Here is a 25,715-nt window from a genome sequence, read left to right as displayed (position 1 = left end):
ATATGTTCAGGCGGTCTCGTTGCGGCAAAAGATATTTTATTTCGCGAGTTTCGTTTCTCGTCAGTAGCATCAGTCCCTTAATCTACCTGACTCGGGCTACCGTATAGTCCAAGGAAGAAACTAGTCTAAGGGAGGAGATACGAAAAAGACAAAAAAGACCAGCAAAGAGGAAGGCGAGAGAAGTAAGTTAGGTCACTCTTGGCCGAGTCCTTTTTACGGAGATATCGCCTCGTCGCACTCGGTTTTTGATGTATCGAATTACGGTGGGATTTCTGGAGGTTCCGCCATTGGTCAACACGCATGGGTGTCAAAGGAAGGAGATCTGAGGAGGAGCGTATATGTACGTGCAAAGGATCCGCTTGCGTGCGAATAAGGTTATGCTAATATTGTACTCATGTTGCGAATGCATGTATGTGTGTACGCGTGCACACGGATTCGTCACGTTAGCGCACTCTTACAGTCCGCAGATCGCGCAACAAACACACGGAACGTGAGCGGGTCACAACTTCTGGGCAAAACTAATTATGAGCGTGGCATTTAGGCGGCGACACTACCTTTTGTTTAGACGAAATCTCGTTTGAATACATTAACCTGTGATGAGACACGTCTACAGGACGCGTGCAGTTCCTGCACGAATTGACAATTAAGTCCTCCGTCTTATTTTCTCCGTCATATTATTTCAGTACTTTTTTATCGCTTGAAATTTACATAGCGACGGTAAATTTAGAAGTTTCTCCGGTGCTTAAATTATTATTAATGCATTTTAATTATATAATTTAATTATTTTTATAATTTATATAATTGTTCTCATTTTAACTATAATATAAATTTAATAGAAATGTAGCCAAATTAAATCAATTATTTTTTAATAATACTAAGTAATTAATAATGATTTATTTGGCTAAATTTATATTATCTATATTATATTATATTACTTTTACATTATCTATTTTTATATATTTAGCATGACGTATTATTAGACTGAGAATTTACGATGAAGAATTAAAGACTCGCTCTTCTTCTTTATCACCAAAAAAAATAACAGACAAACTAAAATTCACTAATAATTATGTAAGGTAAAAAGTATTTTTCCCCAATAAAAATTCGCATTAATATTAATTAATATTCATTTTTTGTACTTGTAATTATAATCATAAAAAACATATGAAAAATATAAATATGTTTCAACGATTGTAGAAATTCCTAATAAATAATATATTACAGAATGACCCCTTTCGAGATCGACGCTATATCAATTAGTTGGCATTCTCTTCCTCAAAGCTTCCGCATGCGGTGACAAAAAGCCGATGCCTAACGATCTTTAGAATCACACGTGTTCCAAATCATACGCCGACGACGGAACGAAACTAAATACGAGACGCATAATGATCGTCTAGCAGCTAACCAGTGCACAGAGTATGTGTGTGCACTCGCGCACACATACACACAAGTCTGCGTATATTCTCCATATCCCCGGTACATAACCCAGCTAAGTAAACCCAGCCCACGTTGGGATCGTAAACGCGCTTACAGTGGCGTAGCGCGGTTGAATAAAGCTCGTAGACTATACGACGCGTACATAGCATTGTAATTGGTATTAACACTCGCCGTCCTGTTTATCTGGAATGCTAAACTCATGTCGGCGAGCTCGCTGCTGCTGTTACTAAAGTAACGTCATGTGAACAATTGACCCGTCTTACCAAAATAGTTTAGATAGTTAAGATAACTGCTATGTTTGTAGCGTTTGAAGACCGAAATGTTATTTAACACACATTCAAAACATATTCTCTCGTATCTCATGTTAAAATCCCTCAGCTCACGATTAAGATTAAATTTAATCTGGAGTTTAAATAGAGTTTTACATGTATCGCCTGAGGAAAAAAGAAACTCGATTACGTTGTTTTCATTGCGTATTAAGTGCGTATAATGCGTACAGGACGCGTATGCATTGAAACCGCGGTGAAACATTCCAAAGTGAAAGGGAATTATTTCGATTGATGTTTGAGTACTTCCGCATGACGCATACCATCTGCTCTCAAGTTTTTCAGCTACATATGGATGTCCTTTTAAAATAATTGTCGATCACGTAATGCGTATAATTATTTTCCGTACTAGGTGCCACATATGTTACGATGTATTCCGCGATAGAAAACCAGGAAGTTGACTTTGTATGCGAGAGTGTAACGCGAATTTGCTACCTGAGAAGTAATGGTTATCGCTGTGTACATCAAGTACTAATCTTGATGATTACTAATCCGTAGCACAACTTATAACTACCACTAGCTATGTTTACATATAGATAATTACATTCGCATTATCCAAGTTGTCCCGTTGCGTTAAACAAGTTGCATGATCAACTACCAGATCAAAAACACGACTATCTCTCTTTTTCTCTCTCTTTCTCTTGTTCTTTTATCTTAGTAAATTATATCACTTCTCGCATACAGAATGTTAAACATACACAATCGTTAAAAGAAATCTGCTGGTAATAAACAAACGATAAAAAATATTTTAATATGATAGAATATATCGTGTACAGTTTTCTCTCTGATATATAAATACAAATGCAAAAATTATTATAGATTATTATCGATTTACATTCATTACAAATTTTCAAAACGGAACTCTATCAATTATTTACAGCTGTTTATTTGAATTCGCGTGAGATGTGCAAGTTTGCGTAAGAAATCTTACATATGTTTTCTAAAATTTATCGACATTTCAATAATTGTTACGTCCGCGGATATATACATATTTCGCGAAAACTGTCAAATTTTACGACACCATCGTCGGAAATGAAAATTTTCGAGTCACCACAAATAACGATACCTTTGTGAAACGCATTGTTCCGCGCCGATTAGAAAGTCGAATACTGATAGTATAGTATTCACAAACACATACAGACCCTACTGTATCCTACGACATTTATTATTGCTAATATATATACGGCAGACTCGCAACATATCAGGATTGTCCGGGTAGAATAGCTGCTTGGTAAACGCGGGTGGGTGCTCGTGTCGGGAATAAATAGTAGTAAACGCGGACGCGAAAGATTTCTCCTAGGAGCCGAGCCTCCTATTGTCTTCAAGTTCGAAGGCTTGTTGCACATCACGCAAACTCGTACCTCAATATATGCTTGCTTTTGGAAGAAACAATATTTTACCTCTACTTTTCTTATCCTCATTTACCTAACATCTTCAAAGTGACTACCAGTGAGAAAAAAGTTGCTTTAATATCTAGATAATTATTACGAATAATAAGGAAAATTATTTATATTAATAACTAATTCAAGGAAGTCGCTATCGAGACTTTTTAAATAAAGTTGCAAATAAAGATGCAACTTGTCCCTTTAAATATTATTCTTAACTTTTAGCAATCTCTACCTAACTCTAAATTGAGCGAAACTTATATAAGGATTGAAAATTAAATTAAATTGATTGCTTCCGCAGACGTACAAAATTATCACGCGTTTAAAGGAATTTTTGATTCTCATGTAGTTTCAAATACTGTTAGATGACCGCTGAACGACGTGCGTTTGCGGAAACTAATTGCACTCTAAAGCGTGTAATTAGGGAGGTCGACGGGGTCGGTATTATTACATGCTATATTCCACTCCCGACGTTTATTCAGTTATTCCTACGTGATGTTTTACAATGTACATTAGCAACTATAGACAAATGTTGACTTTCGAACCGGTAGTCCTATCGAGTTTGAAACGATAAAAGCTATCAACGCGGTTAGTCAATGATACACTTTCTATTTCTCGCTTGTACACACGATATGTAGGTGGTAACAGTATCGATGTGCTACATATAAAGTGCTCTTTTGTAAATACGATTCGCTCTTTTGTTTTTCAATTCCCGTAATATATTGCACCATATTTTGTCGCCGGATAAAATATACATAGTATTGTATATTCAAGATGTTATATATAAATTTAACGCCCCAACAACTGTGTTTTCGTTGAATATTCCAACTACTATATATATTAATATATAAATGTATGATTGCGTACATGTATCTATAACCGCGAGGATGTTCATTAATTCAATTTTTTATCTTTATATAATATATAAATAGCGTTAGAGACGCAATAATTCAACATAATTTATACGATTCATATACGTGATATAAATTTTGCAAATAATAAAGATTACAATCCAGATCTTCTATCGTCTAAATCATAAACGATGAGAGATACAGATTATTGATTTTTTTATCCAATTAAAAATATGTTATATCAGCTGTAAATATGCATTTACAAAAAAACATTTGTATCTTAATTTTCCTAATTCTCTATCGTTCTATCCCTATCTCGTATCCTAATTTTCTATCGTCTAAATCAAATGGATGATGAGAGATACAGATTATTGATTTTTTATCCAATTAAAAATATGTTATATCAGCTGCAAATATACATTGAAAAAAACATTTGTATCTTAATTTTTCTAATTCTCTATCGTTCTATCCCTATCTCGTATCCTAATTTTCTATCGTCTAAATCAAATGGATGATGAGAGATACAGATTATTGATTTTTTTATCCAATTAAAAATATGTTATATTAGCTGTAAATATACATTGAAAAAAACATTTGTATCTTACGCCACTGTGACCGGGTCAAACAAAACGGCCGCGCAGTCATATGCAACAGTGACAAAATCGAAGGCAGGCGCGATCGCGGACGATGTCTCGAATCTCGATGCAAAGCTTTTTTAATGCGGTTTTGCTCGTACCGTGCTCGGGCCAATCACGTGGCAGGCCGTCGAATCCCACCGCGAGTCCTTGACGTTTATCGGCACAGGGAAGCGCAGCCGGGCCCCGATAAAACCTTGCGCGCCGGAGAGAGGAGAGTGCACCGTATTATAATGCCATTGCAGACGTGGCATTAGCGTATCGCCCGGCTGCATCTCGATCCCTTGGACCGTTCCGTTCCTTCATCAGTTACTTTGTAATCCCGTGCGCGCGGATACCACCTTCGTATACTTGCCTCGGTTACCGAAGATTCGAGGTTCGATGTAAATAACGGGAAGCGACTTCCAACTCCCTTTCTGATCTCGCTCCGCTCCTTCCCTCGACCGCGACCCGTCGTCGGTTGCGGAATATCTCCGGGGTACGCGCGGCGCCCGTCGACGTGATTTCCAACTCGACGGCTAGACGGTTTATCTTTACCTGTGCTAGAGCGTCGATAATTTCCATCGAATGTCGACGATCAGATCCCTCGGGCGAGCAAATTGCATTGTTCGTGCCACACCATCGGAACGTTGTCAGATATTGTCACAATTTGTGGATGCTCATCTTGAGATGTGGCGTAAGCTTTGATACCCTTGATAAATATACTCTTGACAAACATATTCGATTCATTGAATATACAAGGTGTTTCTCTCTCTACAAGATGCTTTTATTAAAAAAATAATAATAAAGGAAATATTTATCTTTTTCTTTGATTTTTTAAGCTATTTAAAAATTTTTATTAATTTATCGTAAAATGATATATATCGAGGGAATGATTCCGGATAACCACTCATCGAATGCGTTATACGAACCTCGCTATTAATTACTACGGAAATGCTAATTGGACGTTTGACAACCCTAATTTCCTGGCACGGTTATTAAATGCGCCACTCGTTACAACCCCGTTGATCGAGGATTGCGTACCGCGAATGTGCGAACTCGTTAACATTCGGCTATTATAACGTCACGTGTGACATTACACTCTATTTTAATATCGAATTTTCCCTATTATACGCGAGCACCCTTTTTTGACGGTTTGTTGCATTTGAGAGTTTTGTTAATAACTTGCAATCCACTTGTAATCCATGACAAATTTTCTCGATAATATTATCGCTTTAACATTTCATTATAACGAGAGTACTTTACTCTCCCTAACAGATTGTGTCACTGGCTCGTATAATTCTCTTCTCATGATCGAAAAATACGAGATATTGTTTAGAATGAATTTATCTACTGTGCAATTTGCTATAGTGAAATCCGCAGACATACTCGTCCCTTTTTCATCAAACACAAAAGTTTGTTCCATAGAAAATGTTTTCATCTCGAAACAATTATTAAACTTTACAGCGTTAAATTTTCACTTCGTTTGGCGTATAAAAACGGCAAACGTCATGTCGTAGCAGTGAAAATCTCACGTCATTTGTTGTTAAAATAATCCGAACAGTTTATAAACGTTGGCCGTTACCGTGAAAGATGGAGTCGTCAATATGCTTTTATCGATTCCAGATAGTTAGGATAGTAGGATTCGCGTGCACGCGGGAAACCATATTAGGGTTTCAGCTGTGCACACATCAAAACTAATCCAATGTATCTATATAATTCATACAAAGTCGGCAATAAAAATATAATGCACAATAAACGCGTGAAAACGTATTCTAAACTTTTTCCCCTTTCTCATCTTGTGTCACTGATATTTCTATCGGTCATTTTCGTGCAAAGCCTATTGTGGTCATATTTGTCATCCTATTTGTGAAAGCGCTTAACTATGTGTGTGTGTTCCAACGGTTGGTTGGCGAATCTCTCGTCTGATCCCTAATTCGAAACCGATTATTGGACAAACGTCATTCCTGTTCTTTAAATCCTTTTCCCTCGTTTTTTAAATTGCCTAGATAAGTCTGAAATGTTTTCTTTTCTCACATACTCGTGACGTGCATTATGATAAAGTATTGCATCTTAAATACGTGCATTTTAAAATTATCTTGAAGTTAAAATTCAATATACTTGAAGATTATTTATTTAATATTTTATATTTAGATTCTTATTAAAAATATTTATATTTTATAAAGTTTTTCATTTTGTTCGTATACATATAATTTATAATATATACATAATTTATAATACATAATTTCGATAATTTTCTAAAGGTAATAAAACTTGTCAAAGCTTTTTATGTTTTTCGAAAAACTATAAAAAAGATTTAAAAAAGTTAATATCAATTATAAGAAGTTAATATGTCAATTGCATACCTTTATATATTCTAAGTAATTATAAATATGTTTTAAGAATTTGAATTTGATTATGAATAAGGAAAAAAGGAATAAATTTTTACAACATAATTTTTCTCTCTAAATTAGGAAAAATATAGACATAACTCTTGCGCGATTTGTCATTAACACGGCAACTAGTTGTTCAATATGGCACGTATATTTTCTCAAACGATGTAATTACAAGCGTCGTTATCTCGATTCCGAGACGAGACGATGAAGTTCCCTTGGGAAACAGATCGCCTTTCGAGATCTGAGTTCGAGTATCGGCCGAGAAAGTAGCGGGTTTCCGAGGGTTTGGGCGACAAGATGTTAACACGTGTGTTCTCTCCCACGTGTTGGAGCCAGACCGAGCGAGACGAGGTGACACGATGTAATCTGAGACAGCCGAGTTTGACTCCAACTCGCGGCTCGAAGGAACCAACTCGCTCGCCATGGACTTTGCTTTCCTTTGCTTTACTTTGCTTTGCTTTACACGAACGGCCGCGGGGAGCGCGCTCCAAGGATCTGTCTTTTACACACGGCAGGATGCGCCTTGACAAAAGAGCAAAGTGTCACGAAGCCACGACCGAAAGGGCCGGTGTTGGGAATTTGCGTGCAATTTGTGCATACCGGCGAGACATCTGCCCGAGAGAGAGAGAGAGCGAGAGAGCAAGAGAGCGCACATCAAAGGGACACCGTAATAAAAAATGTGTATGGATGCTGCGTCAAAATATATCTGATTGTTATATTAATATATTCCGCACGTATCTCTTTCGTATTAAATTGTATATGTGACGTGCAATTCATCTTACTTGATTGCCGACAATTTTATAACATCGTAAGAGACATAAGTCGTTTTTAATTGAAAAATTCGCATAAAACGTTTATGTAGTTTTGATGTTCCCATGGAAATAGCCGAATTTATAAGAAGCAATTTATAGAGCGATAGTGGGTCAGCGAATTTTTCGTGAGTTCGAATAAGCGAGGATATAAAATATATACCTTTCACGTGTCTCCGACAATAGACAATGCCGTGTGATGTTAGTTGTTTCGTGAGACTCGTGAAACGCTAATGTGTGGGTAGAGGAATGACGGAAAGTGGGACTACGTCTGGATCGTGCAGAATGTAAGGGAAAGGACGTTCTATCCGCAGTAGTGTTAGTCAGGATATGCAGACACGCAATATGTGACGTTGCAATTTTTTTTTTACAACCGACTAAATCGACCGGCGCGAATCGCAGTTTCTTTGCTTTCGAAAAATTACCAATCAAGGTGGAATTTGTACGGTAACGTGAATACTATCGAGATGCTCTGGAGCGTAAATCTGCAACGTTGCATCGTAATTATTCTTTCTGGCAATTGCTGTTTCCTCTCGCTAATGACACGCTATTGTCCGCAGCGAAATAATGCGCGATATGAATAATGATGTCATGAGAAATGATAAATAAAGAAGAAAGTATATTTGTGTTTGTTTAATTTCTTCGGAAAAAGTTTAAAATTGAAAGATATTGTGTATATTTATTAAAAACAGCACATTACGCTATTATATATTACTTACTCGGTATTATATAATTATTCGCGCGATACGATAATCCTTTTACAGCAACGCAGCGTAATCATTTCTTATGAATCATGCGAACATTTGCAGTCATCACTTCCAACGTGTGACATATCAAGAACGTGCTTACTTTCCACGCAATCGCCTGCCTTCTTCGAACGCTCTTCTTATCGTTATCGTTCGCCGTAATTATTACATTGACATCATCGCGATAAACGACAATGACATCATTTTAATGCGATGAAAATGGTAAACTCAACTTCTAAAAGAGAAAAACTAGACAACAATGGGAGGTCGGACGTTAACGTTTTTTGTTCGAATGAAACAGAAAGACAAGCGCGAAGAGCTGAGTTGAGACGGCTAAACAAACATTCTCATTTGACTAATTGTAAGTGTAGACGTGTACCAGCAATCAACAATGCACGCATGCACAATGAGCGCGTGACGGGTTTCGATCGCGTGCACCACTCGCAAAACCTTCAGATCACTCTTACATTTCACACAGCCTATAAATATTCCGCGCACGAATTCTTAAATTTTATTTTAATTTTCAACAATGATTTTCTGAAATATACCGAACTATCCATCAGGATACAAAAATAGTATATCAGAAATAATATTTGCATATAAACTATTTTACATTATAATAATTCATATACAATAATAATTTATTTATATATTAATTAAAATTTTACATTTTAACTGATTTCAACTAGAAATAAATATTTCAAGTACAGTTTTCATCTAATGATGCGATTCTTCCATTTTTGTAAAAATGCTATCACATTCTTGCTATTATTAGACCTTGCAATCTTGCAATTTGCACGATGATGAAGCGATTCAACTCCGATCGTGAATGATTCACGCCCTGCCTTTTCCTCCCGATCTCGATCGAATCTTTTACGGTCGGACACATGAAAAAGAAATGATAGCGCCATCATGATCATGGACATCGAATGACGTGCACGTCATGCGTCATAATTGAATGATTATTGTTAGCCGTAAATGAGTAGCCCTAGGAGGCATCCATAACAGTCATTAAATGGTGACCGAAAAATTCTTCGCGTCAATTTATCCGCGACTGACAGAAGCCGTACACGTTTACGTCGCGCAGCCTGTAATTTTCATCATCGTGGAGAACGTCCTCCTCGTTTTCCTTCAGCACCTTCACCCCCACATATTTCACACAATTCACGTCATCTTAAATCATTAAATTATCGTTATCGTCTCCATATAAAAGCCACGTCTCGTCTTCACGGAATTCTCATTTTTTCCTTCCTTCAAAATTTTTCCGGATTTTTCTGTGTTATTATTTTTGCTCTTTTTAAAAGGTACCTTCATAACAATCAAGGATGAGCAACTATCTGTGAATAAATTTGCGGTAGTACTCTTTCTTTGTTCGCAAGAAAAGCTTCCTTGAAACAAGCCACACATAAATTGAAAACGTGACGTCTCAAGGTCAAAACATGTCTCGATACACATAAATAGCTCGCCATCGAAAACAGAAAAATCTAATTGGTTATCAGAAGTCATTACGAATACTGATTGATTTTATTCCTCTCCTGTTTATGCAATTATATCGTTATAGTATACTCGTTATCATTACAAGACGAAAATATATATAACGATACGATTTAATTGAACGTGAAGCTTAATTAACATCTATAATAAAGATGATTAAAGTTATCATCGAAATGCTGTGAATCGATATAATTTATATTTATTTTATTATTCCTGTTTTTCTCTATGTATTATAAAAAGAGAATATTTTTATTCTGTTTAAACAACAGAATTAAATATAAAATATAAAATAATTAAAAATAAATATAAATTATGTCGAAAATATCGATTTATAATAAATAATATATGCGTAATTTTTGTAGTTATGTGTAATTTCTTATTTATTCTTTTAAATGCAATACTAATCACAATCCTATTTCTGATTTCTTGTTTTTTTTTGCTTGCAGGTACGTGAGTCTATCTATGGATCTGAAGCATTTCATACGGATTCGTTAGCCAGAGCTCTCGCATTCTACTTTGAAAGACTAGAAAAGCGCCATGACTTGTATGTATGTCAGCGGCGAAGAAATATATTGTATAACTTTTAATCTTATCTTTCTTTTAATCTTATTTTTCACAATTATTTCTTTATTCATAGTATTATAAGCATCCAATTATAAATCTGGAAATATATTTTTGTCAAAGCCAAATCCGCACCATCATCAAAATTTAGTTCGCCAAAATTCCCAGAAAGCTCTCGCTAAAGAAATATCATTCAATACGTATTATATATATCACATGCACACGTGCGTATTCCCGATAAACTGCGGGAATAGTTGATCTATGAAATAGTTAGTTGGTTACACACACTCGGGGATTAATAGATAAAATTTGTAGTACGCGTAAAATCTGTGGTGCATGAAAATTGGTGAGGCGATGGCCATAAAAGTCGAAATGTGATTGTAATTTTGGCCATTGGCTAAAAAAAGGTTAAAAAAAAAAAAATTTATTGCCTTTAGCAATAGATCACAAAGCCCGAAGATAAACAACTGAATTGACAATAAAAATAGAATAGAATGTAACAATTTTCGAAGCTAACCAGATTGGTACTTAAAGTGCAAAAAAATAATAGCGACTTCTCTACAATTGATACGTGGAATAATTTTCCGGTTGTTTGTTATCTCTTTCTTCCGATTTGCAATTTCTCTCGCTCGCTACTTGCTTCTGGTACGTCTGTCGTACGTCTTCGCCATCGTTCCAATATTTCGTTTTTCTCTCCTTCGTATCATTCGCTCTTTTCTTTCGCCCTTGACTCTCACTCGCTCGCTGCTTCGCGTCTCGCGGTTTTACTCGTCTCTTTACATACCGCACTCACCTACCATTGGATGTGTACCAACACACATGTATATGCACGGAATTCGCAGATGTGGCGTAGCAGTAGTTGATTAAACGTTGTTTTAATCGCGAATACCGAGTTTCTGTCAAATGCGATCTTTCGTGTTTGTTATTAATCACAATCTCTTTTGAATTCGGTCAACACAATTATTCGTTGAGTACTATAAAAATCGATAAAGTGTCCAATGTACATATAATAAAGCAAGATATGACAATGTAAATGGAATCAGTAATGACGACCGGAAAGAACACACAGTTCTTCACACAGTTCAGTCACAGAGATTCGTTTTATATCTTTATCTTTGATTTTATATCTTGACAAAGTTAAGTATAGCTGATAATGTTATTATCGGTCTTCTTTTATCTCTGCTTTACGAGCAAAAATGATATTACTATCTGATCTTCTACAATAATTCTCGTCTCAATTTAGAAATAAATTTTATACGAAATTTCTTAAGAATTATTTTAGACTTTCTATTCTTACCGTCTTCAGGATCTATCAATTCATTTATTCATTTTACATGATTATAATCTAAACTCAACTTTAATCTAATTCTACCGGATATATGAATAATCTAAATTTATTAAATCATCTCTATTTACTGTTTATCAAAATGTAAAATTGCTTACACATAATATAAACCTTATAATTTTGTTGTTTTAACTTTATTATTGATTTTTGTTTCTTTCTTTTCTTGCAATTAATTTATCGACTAATAATACATTTTATTTATTGTTTTTTATTTCTATTCGTTATATTGTACACATATATCGTATTTTAATTCTATTCGTTATATTGTACACATATATCGTATACTTGAAGGGATATTTTATACTTCAAAATTACAATAAATATCTCATTCATCTCATTTATTTATTTATATGAAATTTAGAATCTTCATACTTGATTAACGATTAGAAACGGTGAATAATTTCTTTTGGCGATCTTGCTTGAGGGCGGATCTCATAAAAATCTTTCAAAGTAATTTAACGCGGATTTATTTCCCCTTGCATAACGACATGCAGGTGCGCGATCGATCAGCCGGCCAGTGTTCTTGGCGACTCCACGTCTCCGCGTTCGTATTCCACGCGAGAGCGAGCGGTTTCGCCGACAACGTTAATTTCAATGGGTTTCACGTCGCTACTTCCACCCCCAGTGACCTCCTGAAAAGTAATCTCATGCCCCATAAACTTCGCGGATTCGCGCGCCGAGCTTCGACGAATTTACGACGTCTGAAACCGGTGATTCGGGCGTCTCGTCGCGTTACGGCATACCGATGATTTCCTCTCGGAGGGTACCGTCAAGAAAAGATCGCGTACACAGAGGGGCATCGTTCCTTTAACCTGCAATATACACATATGTTCCAGAAATAGCACCATCCACGGGTCGGCTGGTTCTTCTCTTCTGTTTCAGTAGAGGCCCCGCGCGTATTCCGGCTTGAATCGCGACTAAGTTTGCTTACCTTTCGCCGCGACTCGCACCGCGTGTCTCTTTCATATTTCAGCCTCTTTCGTGGAACATATCGTCCGTTTACGAACCATATGTGTATATATACATTTAGGTCGTTACATGCCACACCGCCTCGACATATTACTGGAAACCGTAGCACTGACGTTTCGTATTCTTCGCTAAACAACGGGGCTAACACATCGTTTTCGGGAAAAGAAAATTATGGTAGTGGATGATATCGTCGAGTCGAAATTTCGAAATTAATTACATCGTCTTCAATGTTGCTATATATATACCACGACAATATTTCACTTTAAAGCTAAATATACACAGCTAAGTATACAAGAGCCTAATGTATACAAACCTACGTATGTGGTTTTCAATTTAGCATCCGATATCGATGATTGAAAAAATCTTTCATACATAAATAAGACCGTGCGAAGGGGAGAGCTAGGAAACTCTAATATAACGCATACATTTGGGAAAAGTATTACTCATTCCCGAGTGAATTTATTCGGGTGGGGCAGTAAAGATCGCAATATCCGTAAAAGATTATAGCGAGCTGGCAGAACGAATCGCGTTTCCGGCGCGCAATCACACTTTTCCCGGCTATTACACTCCATTTCCTTGTCCATCTCATGTACGCCTGCACAAAGCGGTCCTTTTAAGACTCGCGCGGTTACCGCGCGTTGGCCGTAGCCCGGATTTGTATAGACTTTAAGAGCGTGGCCGCGCCCGTAACACGGCGGTGTCAAGTCTCCGCACACAAAAGAGAAAAGAGAGAGAGAGAGAGACAGACATGCACACGCGCGGCCGATGTAAGAGGAGCAATAAAGCGAACGGCATCCTTCTGTGTCCACAAAGGGTGACGGATTCGATCCTCTCGAAACGAGCAACGGACCGAGATGTGGCCCTGTCGCTTCCGCCGTCACCGCGTCGTGCGAGTTTTTACTTTTATTGCGGCCACAGAGTGACGACGTTAGCTTGCGCGACGGACCCGGGGGCCCTACTTTCGTGTAAACGCGTGTGAAACGACGCTTTATTGGTTTATTTTTAAGACCCCGTGACTCCAGAGTCGCGGCGCGAAGCAGCACTGCCGTAAAACCCGACGTCGGGACTAAGCTGGACGTTTAGGAACTAACCGCAGCTCCACCGGAATGTCTTTTTTTATAATGGTCGTAAGAGCCATCCGGGGCCCGAGTACGCATAAATATTCTGACGCAATGCGACGGAATGAACATCGACATTAATAACGAATTCGACGATATTTCACTCGTCTAGATTATGTCTCTTAAAGTTGGTTCTCAGATTTTTAGCCATTCGTGTCCAATCTGTTCCCGTAACCGACTTACAGTAAGGTCTTTCGTCACCTTTGTGATATCAAGAAAATATTTTCATATTCTTTTTAATTTTTTCATATTCTTGTCGCAAGAAGAATGTTTGTAAAGTCTTTAACGCGAAATATATGTATGCGTCTTCTCGCTGCGCTCCCAGTTGCATTCCTCTCGAACGACCTTTCGAGACTAATGCAGATCTAATGCCTCACAGGGAACATCGCGCCGGATCCTTATATAGAAAAGACGTTTAATTAACATTTCCCGATGACCGCGGGCGGCCGCCACGCCGACTGCCTCACGTCACTCTCGTTCGCGCGCGCTCACGTCAACGCTAGAGGTTGCTCAACCTCTCGATCTCCTGCCATCGGCGTCGGCTTTCAGTAACAGCGCGCGTCATGCTATCTAACTGAAAGTGTCATGAAATCACATTCAATTTTACATGCTTAAAAAGACAGATGCATAATAGTAGAGTACTCGCACATATTCAGCTTTAGCTTTAAGGTTTGTAGAACTTGCAACGCTAAACTTGATAGAGTAGCTCTTTCTTCGACAAACTTGCGCCATTGTATATCAGAGATAGAATAATCGCTAATCTGTTAGCTGAACCTTTTCCCACATTTAGATACTGTAACGCGACGTGGTTAATTGATATGCCATGATGTTCAATATAAGATGAGGTACTAAAGTCAGCGTGCGTCGGGCTCTTTCGCGAGGCAAATATAGCCCTGTTCGTTACCGCACACGGTGACGATAGAAAAACGAATGTACGAACAACCATTAAGACGTTGCGACGCTTAATAAACACACCGTTGCTACTCGACGGACTCGCCATTCGCTGCGAGTAGTTGGCGAGGCGCGGCGAACCATGTCGTAACCTCGTCTGCGACTTCATCTGCTTTCGGTAATGCCAGAAGTCGCCGTGGAAGTCTTGATGAATAACAATGATCCGCGCTGTGTGCAACTTGCAGGCAATCAGTGTCAATCACGATGATTACCTTCGAGGGTAATTACCGATCAGCTCGAGGGAAATTTGCAAGTTTCGATACGCGTATGAGTCGGCAAAAGTTCGATACATAGAACGGTATAGCATCCTTTGTTAACACAGCGTGTATTCGTATAATTTACTTGCACAATAATGCAATGTGCGAAACAAATTTATAAAAATATAGACGAGATCGTACACGTGTAATTATATTTTACATTTCGTTCCTTTAGTTCGATATATATTTTGCTTTGCATAACATATTATTTAATATAACATGTTTATAAACACACTATATTATTTACGTCAATAATATTCCGATCGTATTGTTCACGTACACAAATGCGCGACGTAATGGACGCATTATTTCATCGCTTACGACACGAGAATTTCGGAGTAACTCAATGTCGCGTTGCATGCAATAACTTGCAATCGCGAAATTCATATTACATTGGCGTAATGTTATTTTGCCGCAAATCTATTAAACATCGCATGTGAGCCATTGGAGATGAATGACATTTAATTTCCTCCACCGTGAGGATAATCCCGTAATTCAATTAACTACACAGTTATGGATGATCTTACGCAATCTAAAATATTTCTTAGATAATAATCAGGTAAAAAAAGTAAAATACAAAAATGGTGATTTTAAAACGCTTTATAAAAGTACGTAATTTTTTTGAGACTCGAGATTTGATGACTCCATCGACTTAGAAAACGTTAATAATGAGTGAATAATGACTGAGTCGAAATAAAGTATTTCCAAAGTCGAAGCGATCGATTGTCGAGACGTCTCGCCTCGTCGTTAATCAACTAATTCAACCGCCGAATTTAAATTGCACCATTGGCGCGCACATTTGTCCGTCCATCAGGCTTTCGGTAATCGCGCGTGTCAGCAGATTATAGGATTCCTACCGATATTCAACGCTTGTACAAGCGGAACCAGGCATTATGGTAAGTGCGTGTTCTTCGTTCACCTTCTCGAGTCTCGATATCACACCTATTATACGCATTCTGGTCGACAAGAGGAACGAACGAGGGCGAAAAATCGGCGTGAACTCTAGTGCAGAAGAATTATTACAGGTGTATTATTAAAGAGAATTTGTTTGATTAAGGTTGTATAAAGAAAATATATTGAACTAATCAACTATACAATTCTATTTAAATATAAGATGTCAACTTTATCATAATTTGTAAAATTATTTCATTCATGATTACTTTTTGATGCTAGAAAATAATTAACATTAATAAACAAAAGTTGTTATGTATGAGAAGTTTAACAATTTTCATGAGTTTTGACAGTATTGACATATGAAAAATATAATCGTATGTCAAAACATTATCTTAGATAAACGCAATTATTATTATTATCATGAAAAATAGATCCCAGACTTTAGATATATAAAATAAACTATTTTAGAGATTTATATATATAAATATCTGAATCACACATCAATATTTAATTATTATTATTAACGTCAATAATGCTATCGATTTCACCAGTTTTCAACTAAATGTGGATTCGTCATGGCACGCTCGTCGCGGCAAATTAACCACATTAAGCGCTGTGTTACATCTGTTAGAACATGAGAATAACCACAAGTCCCTTTTAGTCCCGGGTTTTATAGGCCCTTCTCGAACCAGTTAAAACGGTTTTTTGCGACACTCCATCGGAATTCAGTCCCCCTCTTTCTCCCTGCCGCAGGATTCAAGAAGATTGTGAAGGAAGGAAAGAAGAGAGGAAATATTGTTATTTCTCGTCTCCTACTCGAAATTCGGACGAAATGTATTCCACTTTACCCATTTCATTTTCATACCTATGTGTGTTATTCCTAGAGAAAAAAAGAAACGTAGAATATAAGTGAAAAATAGAAATACTAGTACTTTAACACCTTTCAGTTATATTATATGTATCTTAGAGTACTCGATTTGATGATAAAATGCAATTAATCACATTTTTGTTATATAAATACAATTGTACAAGAAATACTTTTAATTTGACTAAAAATTGCATATACATATATATTTTCTTCCAATTTAATTATATCATCTTAATATTTTAATCCCTCAGTATAAGAATATTTAATAATTTTATGTCTCTTATGACATCTTTTAAGATTCTAAAAATTTTATTATATTTTAAAAATTTTATTATATTATATTTTCGAGAAGTTTTATTACTCTCACTCTCTGGATCATTATAACCCTGTTATCGAAATAAGATTAAAGAGACATCGAGTCAACAACTGTCCAGATGTGCAGGCAAAGTTTGGGGGCTAAATTATTTCACGAATAGAGACGAGTCTCAAGTATCTAAATCTGGCTGTTCTTTCGACACGTGCACCACGCGACGACATTACACAACGAGTTTACTTATGTTAGCCGAAGTCTGTTCATGTATATTCGAGTTGATTCTCATGTAGCCGCGATTTCACGATTTATTTCGGCGGCGTATCTTCGAGACTCGCTGCGTTCAACCGAACCGATCCTTAGTAAATAACAGGGTCGATCTCTCGTGGATGCCTGCATACTGCGGGGTGCAATCAACCGCGATTGCGATACGTCGATCATTGCAAGACCGTCGCTCTCATCGCGAGGATCGATTATTCGCTGTTACGTTGCAGATTTAGAGATCGGATCAACAGGTAACCCAAAATGATACGCTTTAAACGCGTAATGAAGAAGATGCCGGTACTTCTTCGCGGTACCACTTTAAGTATCAAATTTTAAGTCAATGTTCTCTCCATTTTACAAAAGGATCACAAGATGCAATTTTGCATTTTCTGTACATTTTTTCTTTCTCGATTTTCATTTGTAACAAGGTATTATACACAATAGAATCACATAAATATTGTATTACATTTCAAAATTAAAAATTGATATATAAAACAGTTATTTTTATTTCATTCTGTTCTTCATGTATTCAATCATTATATTCAAAATAACTGCAAAATTTTTTCACGCGGAACATACTGTCTATCCATTTCCAGTGTCACATTCGTGAGACAGAAAGAGAGGGTTATCGTTGCCAAATATATTTCACCAGCCTTATCTGGAGCTTTTAACCATGGATATAGTGCTCTACTTTAGATATATTCTCAGGCGTCGCAATTTTTACGAGGTAGGAGAGAAGGAAGGGAATTGCAGCCCCATATACCGGAAGTTTAGGGACTCGGAGAGCGTGGAGAATCCGGGCACGTTACCGTAATCGCAATCGACCAATCGCCGGGCCCACCAATGGAGAGACATTATTTCTCCGAGCCTCGAAATAGATCGTGCAAGTACTTTCGTGGCCCACATGCCCCCGACAGCGGACACTTCCAGGTAGATATTGCTCGGCGGAGAGAGAAACTAAAGGGAGCGTGAAAGAGAGGAGAGACACGAGAAAGCGAAAAGGAGGAAGGGGAAGGGCCTGATAGAGGCTCGAAAAAGCTGCTATCGCGCCGCACCTCGATCCCCTCCTCTCGCTCGTGTCAGCTCATGGAATGACATTCGTTCTGGATTATTTATCGCCGTGGAAAATACTTTCAAGTGTCCTCCGTCTTGCCTGGACTCGGTTAACCGCGCGATAAGAAGAGATACTTTTCTCCCATCTCTTTCTCTCTCTATCGCGTTCTTCGCCCAACTTGGTTTACGCTCTCTCGGTCGGTTTCTTCTACGCTCATTCTTATCTGAAATTTTGTTCCGTCCGACGAGGTACGCCATTCGCCCACGTTAACCCTCGGCGACGTATGAAAGAAGGATGTAACGGAGGGAGAGAGGACATTGTTCGAAGTGTATTTCTTTCCTTTCTCGTCCCCGTTTCTCGCTCTGACGGGAGATACCGCGAGCACGCTGATGTCTAGAGTTCCACGTGCACCTTCTTTCCCCGCCATGTGGTTTTCTGAGTTGTTTTCTACGTTTACCAGGTTTATCTGCGTGTACTGCATACATTGGTCCCCGCAAGATTAACCGGATATGTGACGTTTTATTAGAGCTTGAATTTATGTTTGAAACATGTGAAATAATACAAAAAATTCGAGAGTCAGTTCTCAGAGAATGCAAGCGTCTGCAGTTGATTATGTTATCAATAATATTGTACTTTCAAGTCTAATTTTTTTTTTAAATCATCTCTAACTCACGAATTTGAAATTTACTTATAATGTTCACATATCCTATAATACATGTGCATATTTTAATTATTCAAATGTCTATACATTTTTTGTATATAAAAAATTATATACTTATTATATAATAAAACTAACTATATCATATAAATTATAGATTGTTTAAAACGGTCTTCACCACTTTTTATGAAAATAATACGTCTTAATTCCAAATTTTTAATTTTAAATATGATGTTAATGAGTCATTGTTTGACACTGCGATATATTGATGCAATAATTATATTAAGATGCAATAATTATATTAAGATGCAATAATTTTTCGGATGTCAATCCGATTTAATATCAGAGGTTCACGCCTCTCATGTTTTAAAAGTATCGTTATCGATAAGCAATCACACGCATGCATAGATAGCGTATTAAATGATGAATGCCATGCACGGTCTTTTCGTCCATCTCTTAAATTCGCATCGATCCGATTGGTATTTCATGGTGGATCACGAATGTTTTCTCTTGAACGCGTGCTTGCGGTTAACCTCACGATCGAAAACCTGTTCGGTCCTCTCCTGCTGGAGATGGATCCTTGATGACGTTGCTGACGAGTCTCATCAATGGGATTGCTCTCCTCTGTAAGCCTCTTTCGCGAATATCTTCGAATCGACTACTAATTCGTGACGAGTTTTTTCCAAATGGAAGAGAGAAAAAAAATCGCTTTATATAATTTAAAATTTTTAATCTTTTACTTTTAATGATTATTTTATAATAGATTGTTTAATAGATGAACATATTATAGATATTAGAAAATAATTTTAAAATTTTATCCATTAAAATTTATGTTTAATATATTTATTAGAATAAACCTTGATTCGTTAAAATTTGATAAAAGTGCGAATTGAATTTGATAGAAAGGGAAGCTCGCGAATTAATATATGGATTATTTCAAATAGAGTGATCGACGTACGTATCAGAATTTTTTATGCTCGATTTCCTTCGTCAAGTATGTCATCTTTTGAGCTTGGCCAGACTAAATTGTCGAGTGCTCGCGCAGAGGATTAATGTCCTGCAAATCAAATCTGGAATTTGCTTGTCCCATGAACGATTTGGGACAACGTGCAAATAAGTCGTAGGATTCTTTCTGACCTGTATCTCTTTCGTTGGACGATCACGACAAGTCGGATTAGCATCAGTCCGTCGATTTCGTGCCAACCGTCTTTGTAAGATCTTTTTCAATGTTCTTCTCTTTCATTCTCGTATCTTCGACTCGTTTTTTATCCGATTTCGTTCGATAATTCTTTTCAACGATGTCTCTTTAAACTTGCCAAACACACGAGGCTCCTACCTTCCGATAATCTCATCAGCTGTCGCCTTCTTCGCGCTTGCTTCTCACGATTATATATTGTCTCACGTTATATTGCAGATTTCGCAATCAATTGCGCGTGCGTTTTTATCTACAGGTTTTATAATCAATTCATTTTTAATTCATGTGACGTATCTCCACATCTAAAAATTAAATTATAATCGATATATATCTATCACAAACGTAATGTATGATAAACATATTTGAATATGAATTATCCTCGTGACAATATAATCTTCAGCGATTACAAATAAGCATAACATTTTAGATAAAAACATTATATACGAATTGATTACGAGGAACCTACTATAAAATTTATTACTTGGATATTTTTAAATTAGCATTTACATAAAGATATATTGACAAAATTACATACTTATTTGCATGCAAATAACATATTATTAATTAAATTATAGCCACATTTGTGTCGAATAAATATAAATAAATATTGTTAATTATAATTCAGTGCGTTTTATGATATGTATAATTGCATTTATGTCGCAATTATTGCTATTTTGTTACCTACTTAATACTATGCACACACAAGTAATTACAAATATCATTTTGTTTCGCCGCAATTTACTATGCGGGGGTGAATGTTATCTTAACGGCGTGCAACCCATTCCGGATATCCTGTCGAAATAATCGTAAGATCAAAGACACTACTGCTCTCCCGAGACATCCCTACCGGAAACGAGTGCCGCTCGCACAGACGAGCCGCTCGCTCGCACGATATTATCTCGCTGATAAAGTGTCGACGAGCGAACAGATATACCAATTAGTGATACGTGATAATGATCTCGATCAAGATGTCACTCTATCGATTGAATCATGGAAATATCGTAGTTGTTTGACCCTCGCGCTATTATCGATGTATTAAATGTTATCTTACGGTAATCGCGTATAATCACACGCTGTAAAATACGCTTCTGAGCATACGAGTAAATACCGAAGTAAACGTGCGATCGCCGTAAAGATAAGTCACGTTTATAGAATCATAGTCGTTTAAAGATGCGATGATAGGAATATAACCGTTGAAAATGATAGTAAAATTAAATTGACCGGATTAATTAATACGAGTAATTAAACTCTCGGGAAGTTGGATGAGAAACACGGAATAATTTGATATTTACCTTTAAATATAACTTATTACTTTACATATTGATTTTACTTTTAAATTCATATGTAATGCAATTTTTATATTCAGAAAAAATTAAAAAATTTTTGAATAGGAGATTAAAAGAAGAAAATTTATTTCCTATGGAGAGTCGCATAATTAGCTCTTTATAAAAATAAATCATTTAGCTTTATCGGCAAACAAATACATTTTTCGACATTTGCCTAAACAAAATCATTAAACTAATAAAAAGAGACAAATATTGTTTTCTGCAACGAACGATAATCGATCGTTATCTAAATTTCAAAAAGACACACCGGAATGAAACATATGTTCGATAGAATTTCTACATAATAACAATGAGTTGTCGGTGACGGCTCATTAAGCGCGAAGTTGAGTTTGTTGTTATAATTACAGTATCTGTCGCGCGCAAATTGCGAATTTCCTGCGTTATAATTATGCGGATCGTAATTAGTATATTCTCGAATTTCACGAGGTTGAAGTTTGAATACACTGTAACATTATACCTATCCTTATTAACGCATAATTTATAATCGAAAACGTCTCGATTTCAAAGCCTCAAGCATCAAAGCTCAATGTCGATAAATTCAATTATACACAGGACGAGCAAGATAAATCGTCGAAATTATCACACGTGTATTAATTTTACATTGACATTATATTGTATTATTTTCTTTTTATTAAATAATAAATACTAGATGATTAATATCAATCTAATCAATATTAATATTTAATATTTTGTTGTTTAGAAAGATGACGATTTTTTAACAGCCACGGAAATATCTGGAATGTATATAAAATATTAAATATTTAATACACATAAATGTATAGTTTCCAAATTTTTAAAAGATTAAATTCACGCTTTCTTTACGCAACATCGTTTACTATGCGGTAGGATTTTTCAACGTAGGATTTTTCCAGCATCGAGACATGCATCCAGCTCGTAGAATCGCAGCGAACGTTTCCTTCTTGAGCCGTCAATAGGCACCGACACGCGTCGGTAGCATAGTTCGCTGCGCGTCCCATCCTCGCGCAAAAACACGTCTTTTTAGCGCGGCCGAAGGCGACAGGGCCGACGGACGACAAAACGAGCACGATCGAGATGAATTCGGAATATCGAACGAGCGGAAACGCTTTGTAGATCCTGCGCTCGTCCGCCAAGTTCCGAGAAAACGAGATTTCTTCTCGATCTCTCTCGCCCTTTGCCTAGCAGTTTCTCTTCCCTCCCGACTTCGGGTCCGCGATCCCCGACGCGACATGTCTCCACGTCGTTCATCTCGCTGTCGTTCTAGGATTCGCGCGATCCCGATGTCCGATTCGTCCCGCGATTCTCTTCTCCGTCCTCGTCCTCTCGTATGTATTCTCGCTTTCGCTCCGAACCGACGGCGATGTAACGGATCGCAGAAGGAACGCGAATGGCTAGGGATGTCGCGGGACGAGAGCAAAAAGGAAAGGAAAAAGAAGCAAGTGGATCCACACAAACACCGTTTCGTGCGATGCACGACTCCATCGCAAAGGCCATTCTTCAAGGTCAATCTGCACACGCGCGAAAGGGCCACCAACGGGCGCCAATGTTTGCCGAAATTAGCGAAGGACGTCGTCGATAATTCGGGTGCCTCGTCTCTCTCTTTTTTCGGGAGGGATTAGAAAATGCATAAAATTTTTACGCACGTCCGTATCGGCAAGCTGTGCTCGTTTCGTCGTTCATTAATGCTTATGAAATGGCGCGCGAAAAGACGCGCGTGTAGCAAAAAAACGGTTAAATATCCGGCCAAAATCCTTCCGAAGTAATCGGACGCTTCGCGAGCTATTATGCCTTAGCGAGCGGCCGAATATTTTATCGTATTTTTATGGCGATCGAGTCGTGACCATGGAACCATGTATCGTGTAAGCGAGTCTTTTTTCCCATCCGGGACGCGGCTACACATTTACGCCTTCTCGTGTAACATCCTTGTAGTTACGCGTCACGCGGTTAAATTTCTCCAAAAAAATAACGATAATGTAAAATGTCGGTATATTTTAACGAAAAAACATTGTGCTTGTGGATTTTATCTTTCAATTAGTTCAACGGGCAAAAAATTGTAAGATAATCATAGCTTTAATCCGCGGAAAAAATTAATTAAAAATTCATGCGGAATAAATTTTATAAAACTACAGTGACATTAGTAAATTAATAAAATCAAACGAGTTGAGACGAATTTAATTATTTGAACGAGCAAATTTTTAACAGTCTTAGTGCGATTAGACAAATTGACGAATTATTATCATGAGCATTAAGACACTTAAAGCGAAATGGAGAAGGACAATTTATCGCACATTAATCGTATTCAACAGGCCCGTCTCATAACTTAAAACGCCGTTAGTTCTTAATTTACATCGCCGCAATATAGCGACATTGTAATCTCGCATTGTACTGTCGGTCTCCTCGACGGAGAGAGAAAAATACCCCGCTTTGACGAGCGTTTCCTCAAGCGAGTCGACTGCGAACCTGAGTCTCGATCTTTTACTCTCTGCGACCTTGCACGCAGCGATCTCGCCTTGGAACCAGCGTTCTCACGTTATCGTACAGCGAATGCTGTCTACTCGATATCATGGCTAAGCGCACGATAATAGCAATAGGAATAATTGCGAAACGGGCAAACGATAATAGCACAAGCGTGAACGGATCGTCTACCCGAGAGCGATTTCTGTTACGCGGCACGTATATTCCGCTTAGTTGCGCCTTTCACGCATTAATGATAATGACACGAAACCCCTGGACGAAGGACAGTTGAGAACTGTGCATGGAATTCCGAGGCGTTGGCAAGATTTATCGCGATTTATCGCAAGCCCCGTTCAATGCATTTACACGATGTTCTCAAAGCGTGTAGTTGGCTAGATTATGATTGCGGTTTCGCGAAATGATCGATTCATCCATAAGTATTCATTAATCTAGCAGGACCAAGACCCGAGGCAATACGTGGACTATGGTTGGGTCAATTATTATCAATTGATAAAAATGCATTCTCTAATTGCGGTTATATGAGAACATATGAGAACAATATGGATCAGTGCTTTATAATAGCTGTAGAAATCATACACGGAGAATATTTTCTCGCTATTTTTATAACTCCAAATAGCGTACCTATTATTCAACATATGACATTACAAAAATGAATTAATATCAGTTATTTCATTCATTTATAAAATTTATGTAAAGTATAAATTTATAAATTTTTTTGTCCTCTTTTAAGATTATTCTTCACAGCTTAGTCGTAATGCAGAATTCTTGGTGTTTCAGTTAATTGTCTAAGGGTTCTTTTAAACAGCATAGCGTGCAATATACTATGAATCGAAATTACACGTAATGCAACCTATTATTGAAATTTCCATTGATCGCTTCCGGGACACGAAGTAATGCGCGTGTAGCAGGAAGGTTTCCTCGCTTACGTAACCAACTATGCGAACTCTGACCGAAACATCGTTAACTGCCGCTTTTATGCTCCACAAGTCGTACCTTTGCGATGAGGAAATAACGCGTTATACGGTCAAGACACAGACACATACATATATACGCAAGATGAAACATAAGAATGCTTTAAAGAAGCAAAAAGTGCTATGTAAGGTCACCAATCCGCGGTAAGAGAGCGAGAAAAAGAAAATAAAATTGTGTAAGAAATTATAATAATATTAAAACGTAGACATGATTGAAAAATGTGGAATGACTCCTCTTTTGTTAAGAAACGCGAGATATATTCTTATCTAGCATGTGTAATTTCTTATCTAAAATAAACACTATAAATGAGTATCTATTTCTGTTGATATAGAGACGCGTCGTTTTGCAGGGCAGTATTGTATATTCTTGCATTTTCTGTTTCTTAAATCCCTATTCCTATATTTTATTATTTCCTTGGCCGTTATCCGCGGCACATACGAC

General features: G+C 37.2%; 3 long non-coding RNA genes across 5 annotated transcripts in view; all 3 read left to right on the top strand.

The window, feature by feature from the left end:
• The window catches only part of LOC145977511 (uncharacterized), a 127,038-nt gene that overhangs the window by 63,308 nt on the left and 38,015 nt on the right, over positions 1-25,715 (top strand). The window lies entirely within an intron of this gene.
• LOC145976944 (uncharacterized) lies at positions 597-10,613 on the top strand. 3 transcript variants are annotated; one of them, XR_014440354.1, is made up of 4 exons: positions 597-738; positions 965-1,076; positions 1,225-1,476; positions 10,505-10,613. It is a non-coding gene; the product is annotated as an uncharacterized LOC145976944 (long non-coding RNA). The 3 variants fall into 3 exon arrangements; XR_014440353.1 differs by lacking the exon at positions 10,505-10,613 and having other exon boundaries at positions 597-717; positions 1,225-2,510; XR_014440352.1 differs by lacking the exon at positions 10,505-10,613 and having other exon boundaries at positions 1,225-2,510.
• Positions 17,832-19,293, top strand: LOC145977435 (uncharacterized). The gene is made up of 3 exons (XR_014440502.1): positions 17,832-18,023; positions 18,192-18,525; positions 18,898-19,293. It is a non-coding gene; the product is annotated as an uncharacterized LOC145977435 (long non-coding RNA).

The sequence above is a fragment of the Camponotus vicinus genome, unplaced genomic scaffold, assembly GCF_025532165.1.
Source record: "Camponotus vicinus isolate PSW18456_S1 unplaced genomic scaffold, iyCamVici1.0 SCAF_9, whole genome shotgun sequence".
Classification (NCBI taxonomy): Eukaryota; Metazoa; Arthropoda; class Insecta; order Hymenoptera; family Formicidae; genus Camponotus; species Camponotus vicinus.
This window is presented reverse-complemented; position numbering and strand designations above follow the sequence as displayed.